This window comes from Triticum aestivum, chromosome 6B (genome assembly GCF_018294505.1).
Source record: "Triticum aestivum cultivar Chinese Spring chromosome 6B, IWGSC CS RefSeq v2.1, whole genome shotgun sequence".
Classification (NCBI taxonomy): domain Eukaryota; kingdom Viridiplantae; phylum Streptophyta; class Magnoliopsida; order Poales; family Poaceae; genus Triticum; species Triticum aestivum.
The window spans coordinates 22950434-22954907 of NC_057810.1; positions in this window are offsets into that span (position 1 = coordinate 22950434).

Here is a 4474-nt window from a genome sequence, read left to right on the forward strand (position 1 = left end):
GTCGAGTGGAGTCTCTCTTGGTCGAGTGGAACCTCTCTTGGTCGGCTGGAAGGTAGCTTCGTCTAAGGATGTCCTTGGGTATGGTATCCTAAATAGGTCCATGACCCTACCCTAGGTACATAACATCATCAGGGGCGGCCCCCTATCTCGTGGGGCCCCCGGGAGCTTCTTGACTTGCACTCCAAGCTCTCCGGATCAGATTTGTTCCAAAAATCACGCTCCCGAAGGTTTCATTCCGTTTGGACTCCGTTTGATATTCCTTTTCTTCGAAATACAAAAATAGGCAAAAAAACAGCAATATGGGCTGGGCCTCCGGTTAGTAGGTTAGTCCCAAAAATGATATAAATATGTAAAATAAAGCCCATAAACATCCAAAAGGGGTAATATAATAGCATGGAACAATCAAAAATTATAGATACGTTGGGGACGTATCACCCCTTCCACCCCCTCCCCTGCCTTCGCTCTCCCGCCTTCTCTAGGTGGTCGATCCATGATTATTTCTTGGTCAGCCTCCAGGGATTCTTTCATTCAGTGGCTGGTGGACTAGGTTTTGTCAAATTGAAACTAATAGTACAAGGAATAATAAGAAGAAGAAGCTGTGTTCACTCCCGCCTTGACTGACTGAATTTGTTAGCATGCTGTGAGTGAGTGTTGTATTATCTAGTATATAAATCTGAATCTAGATTCTGTAAGAGGCAAGGGGCAGCCATTCTGACCTGTGAATTTTAAACTACAGAACTGATTTCCCATAATACTGTTGCTAGTGTGTTGCTGCGACATTTTTTTTCATTATAATAAATCTTTTAGATTATTGGAGTTTAGAATCAACATAAATTGGCTGTTGGAATGTTTTCTTTTCAATAAAACATGCATGTGCGGCGCTAACTGAACTGACGATTCCTTCTTTCAGCCGACCCCAAGAAAACATTGCACCTGCAAGCCCTGGATGGAGCCAAGGATAGGCTGCACTTGTTCAAAGCAAGCTTATTGGAAGAAGGCTCTTTCGATGCTTCCATCGCCGGTTCTGATTGTGTGTTCCACACGGCTTCACCCTTTTATCACAACGTCAAGGACCCCAAGGTTAGTATATATATCATGACCATTCTGTGCAGAATTACAGACAACATGTGTTTGTTCCTTATGCATGTGCGCGGGCTTATGTTTTCAACAGCTAAAACTGTTTATGATACAACAGCTTCACCGGACGTTTGTTCTGTATACTTATGCGTGTCTTTATTGTCTTGCAGGCTGAGTTACTTGACCCAGCACAGCAGTCAATGGAACACTCAATGTTCTCCGTTCCTGCAAGAAAGCCTCTATCAAGAGAGTCATCATCACGTCATCAATGGCTGCCGTTGCCTACAATGGGAAGCCAAGAACTCCTGATGTAGTAGTTGATGAGTCTTGGTTTTCAAGTGCAGAGATCTATGAAAATAATCAGGTAATATGCCGTAGCAGCTGCTCCCAGGTCAAGGTAGCCACTATCTCGCCCATCTTCTCCCCATCCCTTCCATTCCCTTCGCTGACGCGTTTGGTTTCCAAGGGAGTAGCTCGTGCGCTGGGGCATGTGTTTGTCGTTGCCGTGGGCATGTTCCCGCTGTTGCTGGATTTGGGGGGTGGGGAGAGAGCAGAGAGGGAGACGCCACCTTCGTATGTTGCTTTATGAAATCGTGCTAGTTTGTTTAGTTTCGTTGGCTTAACAAGAAGCAAGCAGTACCGCATACTTTCTGAATTTTAGATGGTCACGGATGAGTGCAACTTGTTTGTTCCAGTCAATACTTTAGATCGACTGCAGCAGTGGATTGGAATTTAGCAGAGTCGCCTCCTGAATTATTCGGCTGCACGGCGCGATCAGTTCTGAAATCGTGCCTAGTTGATGCATAGTTCTGTCAGGTTAAGTGTCTGCCTCTTAATTACTACTACTCACTGTTGCTGTATTCTATTAGCACCAACTCTGCTGCCTGTGTATTATATATATTATTTTTGCTCAAGCACAATAGCACTAGTGCTATGTTGCTGCCTATGACAGTCCATGGACAAACTCTGTTAATTTATTCCGAGTGCCCATAATTCCCTCTCTAGCAGCACCACCTGTGCTCTTGTCTCACCCATAACAACAATTTACTAGTAGTATGTCTCTTGGCTTGGGTGCTAGCTTAGGTCCCTTCTACTACTACTCCACATAGTAACTTGTCTGTATTCTATTACTTTGTACCTGTGTGTGTGAGCTGTACTATATTCATCTTCCTCAAGTACTACAACACTGGTAGTTGTACGCTAGCGACAGTCCATCTAGTTTATTAACTCCAAGTGAAGTGAAGTGAAGTGGGCATAATTCTCTAGATGTGTTACAGAGTGCTAGTATCTGTTTCCTTGCCTCACCCACACAATGTATTAATATGTATGTCTCTTGGCGCGGTGCTAGGTCGGTTCTATGTCTTCGAGAAGGCCCATCGCCTCGACCCCACCTCCAGCGGCGCTGGAGTTCTCCTTGTCGGCCGACGACTACAGGCTCATGGAGGAGGTCTGCTTCGGCGCCAAGAGAAAATGTGTTGTGGATCTGTCCAGCTGGTCTGTGTTAAGCTGGGACGATCCATCCAGTTATAGCTTTTTATATTTTATTACAGTGAAAATGGCAGTACTAGCTTTAGTAGCATCAAGGTTTAGGTTTCTTCTTTTACTGGAGTTACCAATGGCTGACAGTTTTTTATATACTCAATCCTGCAATTTCTTTTATAGATTTTCAGCTTGATCCACTGTTTTGGTTAGTGATTTGCATTACCCTTGCCGCTGCTCTGCTCTGTACATACGTAACCTAGGACTCTTATCTATATTATTATCAGGGGCACTCTTTGGTTGCTATTCTACAATTATTAGTTTCACAAAACTGCTTGTAACTCCTCTGGAAGCACTGCAGTATGCGGTCTCTAGGATGGTTTTTCCTCACTGCATATGCTGCTGTGATTTAATTTGACTTGGTAACAATGGCTGTCAAACAATCAAACACAAGCAAATTAAATGCTTTCTAGTATTCCATATAGTGCTTGCTATGCAGTGTATAGTTTTGAATGGTTCAATTATACAGAGCTCTCCATGCCCAAGATGAGAAATTCTCGCTATCAATCTGTTTGATGCTATCATTTTCTTACCATCATATTATATGTGCCGCTCAATATTCAACCTGCTTTAATCTATACTAGTATTCAGTTTGTACCTCATCTAGCACATTGCCTAAAATAGCCACTATTCTTTCAATGAATTTAGTAGAATTACCTTGTGATTCCTCTATTTGCTTCATATTATGGTTGCTCTACTGCTAGTGTCTTACTAGCTTGTTCTGGCTCATCGTGTTCCTGCTTGTAGTTGATTTTTCATGTGCCTAAGTATATGTGTAGTACACGTGCAAGCAAACATTTGAACTCAAACCCATCCATCCTTTGTACTGTACTATATAGACTGAAGAAGTAATGTAGATGAATATACATGCAGTTTTATTAAGTGAATGCCAGGCAAACAACTAACTTGCTCTTGTCCATGTAGATGGAGTAGGAGGATGAGCAGCAGCAACAAATGAGCCTGATGGTGAAGAAGCACCTGATGACCAGAACTCCTTCAAGTGCTCTTTAGTCGTTCCAAAACAAGGTCTTGATGTCCCCCTCACAGAAAATGTTCATATATGTTCCTGCATGATGTGTGTGTGCATGTTGGATGGTCACATTCTAGTGTACTAGCTAGCTAGTAAGCTTGTTTTGCTACCGGATGATTGAATGTCATCTCAGTTTGTACCTCATCTAGCTCACCACCTCAAATTGCCACTGTTTTGTTAGTGTTTCCTTATTGGTTGGCTAAACATATTTGTTTGTTTGATTTGGAGCATTAGACGCTCTCCATCGATGATTGCCTAATTTTATTCATCGTCTCCACAATATATTCATTTGATTGTCTGCTACATCTGCACTTAAATACTCATAATGCTTTTGTCCGGCCTTTGTTCAATTGGACTGACCATATCTCTGGTTAAAATTGTGGTCTTGATCTTTTCTTTAAACCTGGGACATCATGCATAACTAGCTCTTTCTTTTCAGTCTAAACCTGAGACCTTTTTTTGTTTTCAGTCACACTGCTGTTTTGTTGTGCTTGATAAACCTGAGACTTCTTTCGATTGTAATATCAAAGTTGTTTGGTTCTGGCCTCAGCAGTAGTGTACTAATATTGAAGTTGTTCACTCCTTTACATGAGCTCCAGGCCTAATTTTTTTGGAGTGTGAAGCCGTGAAGCCAAGTGTGAATTAGTGAAGCCCTACTTAGCAAAGAGTTTTTTGATTTTGTAGTAGACTGTAAATTGTAATATTGTAATAGATTGTAAAAGACTAATGTAGTGTTATTTGATGAATTATATTTGTCCCGTCCTATTTGAAATAGTGATTATGTATGTTAAAAATATGTGAAATGTAAACTTGACGAGCGGTACCAAT